Genomic DNA, 10282 nt, shown 5'->3' on the forward strand with positions numbered 1-10282 from the left:
AATAAAAGAATACTAAAATACTAACCACGTACTTAATACGGGGTCATTCTCTAGATTTTATTATAATATGATTCTATTGCAGCCATACTAAACTATTGAGGCCTTGATCAAGTTGTACCACAACCATGGCTCCAGCACCTTATTAAGACCCCAAGGGATGTCAAAGGCTAGGATTGACCCAGCAGAACCAAATCAAGCAACCTATATTTAGGGAAATTTTCACTTTAGTACCTAAACTTTGGGGATAGTATCAAGTTAGTACCCAAACTTTCAAACGTGTCAGTACAGTACCTAAACTTTCAAAATTTGTCAAGTTGGTCCTTGCCATTAATCGACCGTCTGTTATCTATTGAAAATGTCAAATCTACCATTCAAAATAAGACATTGTTCATTGTCTTCTAACTTGGGACTAACCTAGTTGAGGTGTTTGAGATTCTAGACTAATGAACTAGTTTTTTCTACCTTTAGATCTAAAACACATTGTCAAATTATTTCTTTGCTTTCAATTATTGTTTCCCTCTATTACGTTTCATTTTTTTCCATCTTTTTCTTTGAAGATAATCAATTCAGTGTCAAGATAAAAGACAATGAACAGTGTCTTCTTTTAAAGGGTAGTTTTAACATTATCAACAGATAACTAAGGGTCGATTAACGGCATAGATAAACTAGACAGTTTTTGAAAGTTTAGGTACTGCAGTGACACATTTGAAAGTTCGGGTACTAACTTGACACTATCCCAAACTTTAGGATGCTAAAGTGGAATTTTCCCTATATTTTATGTCGGTGTACTTTCTTCATTTTCTGCCCCTATTATAATAAGGTTAGTTTTAGGTTTTGATAATAAATGTTGATTATAATAGTTTTTCTTAGGGTTGTTCATAAGAAGGCCCAACCCGACCAAACCGACCAACCCGAGTCGGCCGGGTTTTCTTCAGCACGGGTCGGTTTCGGTTTTCACACAAGAAAACCGAAACCGACCCGAACTAAACCGACTTAGTTCTTAGTTCAAACATGAAGTTCCAAAGCCCATTAGGCCACCTAGTTTTTGAATGGTTGCAGGAAACTTGGGATTAGTAAATAGTGATTAATGAACAACTTTTGTGATTAACTTTTCATTTAAATTTTATCATAGGAATGGCTGAAATGATGTTCAATTTATGATTGTTTTTAAAAATAGCAAGATTTTATCACAGCGATGAACTTAGAACCAAAACCGACCCAACCCGACTCAAACCGACCAAGTCGGTTTTGCTTAACACTGGGTCGGTTTCAGTTTCTATGTCAAGTAGCCCGACCAAGTTTGGTCGGTTAGAAAAAATGCAGTAAACCGACCCAATCCAACCAATGAACAGCCCTAGTTTTTCTTACAGATTTTTCATGCTCCAACCCAATCCAAGCCTTTCTACCTAAAGGGGAAAAAACAATTCAAACCCATATCACCTAAACACATGATACACAATACCCGGTTAGAAAGGTACCCAAACTTCCTACCAATCATTTTTACGGCTTATTTGTGAAATTGTTGTACTAAGATCTCCAAGGCTGAGTTTGGAAGGAGTACAAATTCAAATAAGTAGAGTCCAAAGCCTTATATTTTGTATTGTTTTGTATCTATTTACGCTATACATATTTACATTTGTACCCTTTCCAAACTGAGCCCAAATTGAATAATTCTACAATGAAAAGTCCTAAGTTGTCTTTCTCTTTTCAAATCAATGTTTTAAGACTAAGACCGAATTGGATAGTCAAACAATTGAACCCAGGAACGTAAAGGCATTCCAGTTTTTCTAAACCCCACTTCTTATATTTTTGAAAAATCGAAAGAATCGTCCAAAAACCTGGCGAATCCATTGAAAACCAGCCAGGTTTCAATGATCCAATCGGTTTCACAACTTGTCTGGTTGCTAAATCCACATAAACCTTAAAATGCAAATGGGAAGATTTAAACATAAGATCTCATACTTACATACATGGACAACTATCAAACCATTAAACTATCATTCAAGTTCTGAGACTTGAACCGTGGTCATTTTCTAAAAAATAAAATAATAATAATAATAATAACTTATCATTTATGTATAAAAATAGCACTTCAATCATCCAAACGCCACTTACATTTGAGTTGTAAATTACAAAATTTATTATTTGTGCTTCTTGTGCAACCCATGGCCGAAGAGTTTTTTGCCCATGAACCGGAAAACTTCCGGTTCTATATCCGGTTCGAGTCTTGAAACACTGTCTCAAATAATGGCAAAGTGATAACAGAAATAAGGTATCCTTGCAACTTTGCAAGGCCCAAAAGAGATCTGAAGCAGAATGGAAGGCCCTACCGCCCTACTAACAGGTTTATAAAAAGCAATGAGAAGGAAGACCAGTGTTATGTCTGATGCTCAGTCATAGGCTCATAGCTAATCAATCATGTTTCAACATTTCCCGATTTTTTAAATTGAATATTTCTTAGGATATGCATCTGTATCCTAATGTTTTTTACAATACCCAAAGCGTAATCCCATATAAATCTTGAAATTGCCTTCTCAATATTTCAAAGCCATGGATAAAACTAGATGAATTAGAGAAAAATTCACCACAATTGTTGTTCCAAGTCCAGTTGTTGGAATTTTAGAAAATAGAAAATTTACGAAGGCCAGACGAAACAGAATTTGACTAATTAACAGGCTTACTTCAGTTTTACGAACTCGTCGTTGGCATGAAAGTCAAATCGTCCAAACCATCACCCGATAATAATTTCGGGTCAGGTTAAGTTGACCTAGAAATCGTCCAAACCATCACCCGATAATTTCGTCCAAACCGTTGACCTAAAAATCCATGAACACACGGATGCTTCAACCATCAAAAAGGATTATGTGAAGGATTACAACTTAAACTATGTTCTTTTTTTCGAAAATGTATTTTCTTAATCATTTTACCCGATACCCTGTTCGAAATATATTTTCTTAAACATGTTTTCCCTAGGATTTGAGAAGATATAAGTTTGAAGCAAGAATGAAGCTCTTTTAACTTTTGAAATGATTTCTTGCAAGGCGCCAACCCAATCGTGCCAATTCACTCCAGTTCACAATCTTAAGTTCTATTTTGTTCATCTGCGCACAAGCACAAAGTTAGCCTCAGAAAATCACACTCCAATCTTCCCCTTGGCCGACACCTGAGATGGGGCTCTTACCGCCAAAGAACAGGAAAGATGACCAAATAACTCTGTTTAATCTGTACAACCGAACCTGGATCCCTGCACGAAAAAACTCTGTTTAATCTGTTTATAGGGAACTGATGTGCAGCTGACTTCCTATGCTATCATAAATCATAATGTGTGCAAGATATTGCTTTCAGGGAATCTTTGTCGATGCATTGCCTGATTGCCTCCACCCACTGTCCAACACATACCGACACTTGCACCAGAATACCAATCGCTAAAAATACTTGGCTTTTCCCTCTCGAGGCTAGGCCGGCTTCCCATCCATCTATCAGACACTAAGTAGTAATTCAGTAGGTATGTTACTGAAATTGGGAAAGCTTTGTTTCATCCTTGGAATGTGAGAATAAACATCTTTGGTGAGACATTTGCTAAGGCTGCGTTTGGTTCGATTTTATTTGCACAAGTCCAAAGGCATGGGAGTGGAAATGAAAAAATAAATGCAAATTCACCTTTAATTTTATTTTGGATTTTACTTTATTCCGCTTCATGTCTTAATTTACTTCATTTGTACTGCAAACAAAAAAGTAAAATCTAAAAAAAAAATAAGTCGGAATTTACATTCAAATCATTTGCACTGCCAAGGTTTTGCATCAGTGCAAGTTTATTTGAATTGCAACCAAACACAGCCTGGAAAATACGAACGCATGATACAGGTTTCCCAGAAATAGCGAAACCTTTCAAAGATTTCTCATACATTCAAGAAAAGACAAATGAATGAGAGCTTACACCAACTTCATATACCTTTACCCTTCTTATGGCGAATCTGGATCTTGCTCCTCACACCAACAGCACAGGCATCCAGCCACACCAGAAACATGTCCCGTACTTCACATCCTTGCGAACGAGATCTTTAGGAACAAATCCGATTTCACTGGAACTGGAAGGGATACATTATAACTATTGTTGTTGGGGGTATACTAGCCACATCAAACGCTTCACAGTAGATAACTTCCAATTATTTTAAAAGCACATATATTCAGCTATTAATCGTATAAAAATCCGGTTATACATTTTAATGTACAATCCAAAGGGCAAACCAACCAAATTACGACGCGACCTTAAATCTATTAAATACAATTTTGATACCACAAGTAAGAATACCACAAGAGACTAAGAACCCATTAAACCAGAACATGGAAATGAGAGAGAGAGAGAGAGAGAGAAGCCCACACCCTACAGCTATACAAAAGGTTCATGACGTCTTCTACAAAAGCGATTACCTTGCAGGCTTGCTGGAAAAACAGGGTAAAAAAACTAGGAAAATAAGAAAAAAACAAGTTCAAACAATGTTAGCCAGTTAAGTAATCAATCATCCTAGACTCTATATATCCAAAATAAAGTTGGCTTTGTTACAAAATGACGGTTGCAAAAAGATCAAATCATACTTTAATAATAAGTCACTAAAACCACATATCCTTCAAATATGAAATCATTAGATGTGATTACTTAATATTAAGTCGTTAAAACCAGAGTACACAAGTTTCAGTTAGGCTAATAGTTTAGAAAGAGTGACCCAGTTGCTTGTTCAAGTTGAAGCCACCTACGAAAATGTATTTAATACTTGTTCCACCATGGCACCATCCCACCCCCTCAACAGGAGCCCTGTTTTTCTAGAGCAATACTTGTATTCTCTAGTCCACAAGGTCTCCACTCACAAATTACAATTTATAAACTCTAATTCAGCAACAGTCTCCCTTCCACCTATAAACATCATTTTATAAGTAGCTATAAACGCTATTTAACCCTTTTTTTTTATAAATCTTCGTATGTATTAGACGTCATTCAACCTTTTGGTAATAACGATATCAAATCTCTCAAATCCCAATAATTCTAGAAGGCAGAAACAAACAAGGATTTGACCCAAAACAACCACATAAGGTAAATAGCAACCATACCATAATACAAGAATTTAAATTAGCAAGAGATTTAACTTGCGAGCTACCTATACATTCACCTTTCAAAACAATTTTTTTAAAAAAAAACTACTAATATATTCAATATGCATCATATTAAGTTTCTTCTACCATCTAATCTATTTTTTCAAGTCTCATAATTGTAGCCTGAGGTAGTTCATCCTTAAATAAACAACAAAAAATGTTTATTCATCTTATTAGTATTCATTCCTATTTCTTCACGTCTCATCATCATTTCAGCCTTACACTTGGTGAATTAATTTATTATAAAGAATTATCTAAGATTCCCTGGTTTAACCAGATTAAATAACCCTAATCTTTATTTAAATATGCCTCATCCAAAATCATTACAATATCTAAACTTTAAAACCCCAGGTATTGGATCTCCAAAATTAAAACATCCGATTGCCACTACTACCCTTCAAAATCGGATCTCCAAAATGAGATTCACTACCGTAGAACCTCACAGGAGCTAAGTCTACTTCAAACTCTAAACCTATTATTCCTGACAATAACATCCAATTGCCACTACTCTTCAAAATTTCAAGATCATCAATGGATTGGTCTGAAAGCACCCACCAAAACCACTGTTGAGATCACGAGGAAGCTTTCTTAATAATTTAAGAGAAGCAAATTCAATGTCTTATAATTCCATAAACACAAGCGTTATTCACAAGAAACCGCAACAAACAATATCTTCTCCATAGTTTTCACCTATATATACTCGTAAAGCAATTGAAAAGAAGGTCAGGGTTAACATCAATCTATCCATTAACTGCCACAAAACGATGCTCAATCTTGCCAAGAACCAAGAATCAAGAATGAAAGCCCAACTAAATGAATTATTCTGGAGTGTGTGGAATGGTTCAAACAAAAGAGCCTCACTGCATATGAAAATGTGGACTTCATGGGACCATAAAGGGCACATAAAACATTGCGACCATAAAGGGCCCAACTAAATGAATTATTTTATTATAATGCTATGTTCCGTTTGAAGAAAAATGCATTCCCCATCTTTCCTTTCCATTCCCTACATTTCCTTCAAACTAAACATAGCCTAAAGGAAAGGATTCGACTATGATATGGAAAAGAAATGATATCGGAAAAATGTCTGACCAATCAACTGGAATCATAACCATGGTAGCGAATCAGGTGTTATTTATCAAAATTCATGGGTGGTTTTGATTGGTCAAACCATACCATGTCTTTTCCGCATCATAGATTTTCCCTAAGGCTGTGTTTGGTTTGAAGGAAAGAGTAAGGAAAGGAAAGGAAAGTTAAGAAAGCCTTCATAAATCTTGTATAGGTTTTCCTACCTCTCTCTTCTTTTCCCTACCTTTTCCTTCAAACCAAACATAGCCTAAAGGAATTCAATGTTTTTAACCCACAATTGTCTGACCAGAGGAACCATTAGAACTGTCACCCGGTCAAAATTCGGGGTCAAGTTTTGCATGAAACCTGCCATTTGGTCAAACAACCTTTGACCTGGTCAAAAGCCATCCAACCCAGGCAGTTGAACTGTTTACCCATTCACTGGGTCACAATTTTTTAGCATATTTATATATACATACATTACATCAAAAACATAATTACACATTTTACTGACAAGATGCATGTTCATACATACATACACACACATGTTGGCATGGCACGGTCTCACCCATTTTACCCAGACAGTCCAACCGGTGACCCGCAATAATCCCGAGGCAAAAAGGGATTGGCCACTGGGCCATTTTTTAAAACATTGATGGAAATAGAAGAATTTTAGATTGATTACCAAAATTAAATTATTTTCATGGTTCTCAGCTAATTAATGACTACAAGTATACTGAACCGATTACTGACATTGCAGACATAATAACCCCCATTTATTTTAGGCAAGTTATAATAATTAATAAACACCATTACTTTTAGGCAATTACAGACACGAAGATCATACAAAATGAAGAAAGAAAAGAGCATCTCAGAATGTTTTCCCCATTAGTTTCTTCACTAACAATCAAAGTGCAAGGATAACAAGTGGATATAACACATCATTGATGCTCCTCACAGAAAAAAAAAATGAGTTATCAACAAGAAAGAAAATAGACTGGATGATAAAATAGACTATAAGGCAAGGAAATGTAAAAAGACAAAAAAACGCATCTAGGGAGGTTTAAAACAGTCAGCCTACTGCCAAAGCTCTATGAAGGTAGAAAATATTATTCTTGGCAAGATTGAGCAACTATATTGGAAAGTAGATAATATTCGACCAGCTTCTACAATGAAGATCTTCTGGAAGTGAGAACCAGGTAAGACTTATCTTTTTTCATGGAAGGCCACCAGTCATGCAGACTGGTGGGGGTTTGGAGGAGAGGAATAATCAAATCTTTGAAGGAAAAGTCTCATCCTCCAAAGCTCTATCAGGAAGAGTTCTTCACATAGCCATCCCATGAGTGCTGACCCATCAAGGAATATCATTAAATTTCCCTCAAACAGAGGTAGCGGAGATCCTTCTCGTATGTTATGCCATTCTATTTTAAGGAGCTTATGCCATCTATTCCTAGAGATAACAATGCTATCCAAAGGCATTTCCAGGGATTTGAAATCAGTACATGAAAACCTGTTCGAGCACAATGATGGGATAAATCCTTGTAGCCAATCTCAACTAATAGACTAAGACAACATTTCTACTGTCAAATGAAGGCTCACTAGCTTTTTTTACGAACAAACAAACAAGCATGCATTACAATACATCAGGAAGTATAGAAAAGTTAGAAGGATGCTTCAGGAACCACCAAAGTTCGTTTCTGGGAGGATGCTTGTTAATGAAAACTCATGGGATCTAAGATTAAGGAGATGGTTAAGGGAACATGAAATGGGCTTAGTAGATGAACTAATCCCCCTTCTTAATACTGCATTCCTGGACCTCTCTTGTCAGGACAGCAGGATCTGGTCAAAGTCCCGCTTTGGCTCCAATACGCCTCTTTTTTCTCCGCCCTCCTTCAATCCTCACACCCAAGAGGCACCTTTCCTACAAAGATGGCCAAATCATTGCCTCCCCTCATGTTTGTTGCCTTTGTATGGGAAATGGTACAGTTACACATCTTTACTTTCTTGTCCTTTTGCTTCTTGCATGTGGAATTGGTTTTCTTCCTTATTTGGCTGCAGGTGGACTCCTCCAGATGTGACAAGTCTTTTCAACCCAAGTTTCTTCCTACTATCAATGAAAAGGGGAAGAGTGATGTGGAGGGTAATAAGAGAAACCATTCTTTGGTCCTTTTGGGAAGAAAGGAATAACGGAATATTCCGAGGGGCACAAAGATCAACAGAACAAATCATTGATTGTGTAGCCATTGAAGTCATACATTGGCTGAAAGTAAGTGACTTATTTAAAGACTTTTCAATGGATGACATACAAAGCGGGTTGGTCAGCAGTGGCAAACTCTTCAACCAGAGTGCCTATCCTTCAACCTTCTTGGACACCTGCAGCACAACAAAGGGTAAAATTAAACTTTGATGGAAGCCTCATGGGTAATCCAAGACCCTCAGGAGCTAGGGGAGTCTTTGGGGATGGGGAGGGCAGAATGGTGGCACTATACTCTGGTCCCATAGGAGTGGGAGACTCCACAGGAGTGGGAGACTCTATAAGAGCTGAAATTTTGGCTCTCCTACAAGGCCTGAGATTTGCCAAGCAATGGGAATTTCAGAACTTGGAGGTGGGAGGGGACTCTAAATTGTTAATAGGGTGGCCGCAAACAAAGAAGTTGTGTGTATGGAAGTTTAGACAACAAATAAGGGAAATAATCTGCTTGGCAAGGGAAGTTGGAGTGACATTCAAATGGGTGAGGAGATCACCAAACTCTGTGGCAGATAGCTTGGCAAAACAGGAGACTTTCAGGGAAAACTTCTTTTGGGCTGTACTGTAATTCTTGATGTTATTTTGGGGTCAACACTTTGTCTGAGTGGTTGACAGTGCAAGATATTTATTTGATATCCTTAATGAAAGTTACCGTTTCAAATCAAAATAAAATAAACTAAAATGCTTTAGGAACCACCCAAAACATGTCTCCACTTTATGTTTAACAAACATGTTAAGAACTCTAGATGGAGTTTCATATTAGTGGAAAATAGCAAAGAGAATAAAGAAAATCAGAACTTCATACCAACATTACAATTTGGCATAACATATAACTCTGTAGAAAAACTCTCATTTATGCAGATCCCTAGCAGAGAAAACAAACGAACCCCTATGTGGCTAGGAAGAACTACATTGTGACTCTTATATTGGAAGGGTTAAATCTGCCTGCCCAAGTTTGGACTTGTATCCTTTTGCTGAACCAGAGGGATACAATTAGTAAAAAATCCTCTTGCAGGATGGAAGACAGCGAAAAATGCAAATTAGAAGGAACACAAATAATCTCGCCAAGAAAAAAAGCAAGAAATAGTTGTACTGCCACAAATGGCACTGACAAAGCAGCCTCTAATGAAACATCAAATAAAGGGTTATAATTTGAGTACAAAGAGATCAAAACTCTAATGAACACAACTATCATGCTCGGCGAATATCCTGCAATGACCAAAGAGATCAAAACTGACAAGAGATGTGTAAAGAGCATACCAAATTTCGTAAGGAGTCACCTTTTATTTGAGGATGAAGAAGAGGAGGATTCGTGTGCAACTGTGCATTGAAAGGCCAAAATTCTAACTCTCCCTAGTCCACTTTTGAAGAGCATACTATTTGAAACTTCCCTGTATAAGGAGACAACATGACTGAAAAGAGGTTTTACAGAGCAGAACATGGATGCCAAAATATTGGCATGTATGCTACAAGTATGATATGTAATTGTGTGCGTTTATGACCAGGCCACTTCCTACACATTAGTCATTTTTCCTTATTCTTTTTCAGAAAACATTCCAATTTTAGCTTATAAGTACATAAGACTAAAATCCAGATAGAGGATGTGGCGTTAGTACCTTTATTTCAATTTCACTTGCAACTTTATATACACAAGGACCACTAAACTACAATAACAGAAGAAGATATTGGCGAGAAAGGAATCTAAGGAATACATTACTCAAACTCCTAAGAGTACATCAAGAAATCAAATAAAAAATAGACCAAATCCAAATTAAAAAGAAAAAAGCAGTAGTTTTGCAGAAGACAAGAATCAGAATT

General features: G+C 36.7%; 1 non-coding gene across 1 annotated transcript; it reads right to left on the bottom strand.

Annotated features, from left to right (window-relative positions):
* Positions 1-7080: 7080 nt before the first annotated feature.
* LOC148868850 (small nucleolar RNA snoR26) lies at positions 7081-7170 on the bottom strand. The gene has a single exon (XR_016108410.1). It is a non-coding gene; the product is annotated as a small nucleolar RNA snoR26 (small nucleolar RNA).
* Between the last annotated feature and the right edge of the window lie 3112 nt (positions 7171-10282).

Source organism: Nelumbo lutea, chromosome 2, assembly GCF_056320005.1.
Source record: "Nelumbo lutea isolate HS-2025 chromosome 2, American lotus-T2T, whole genome shotgun sequence".
Classification (NCBI taxonomy): Eukaryota; Viridiplantae; Streptophyta; class Magnoliopsida; order Proteales; family Nelumbonaceae; genus Nelumbo; species Nelumbo lutea.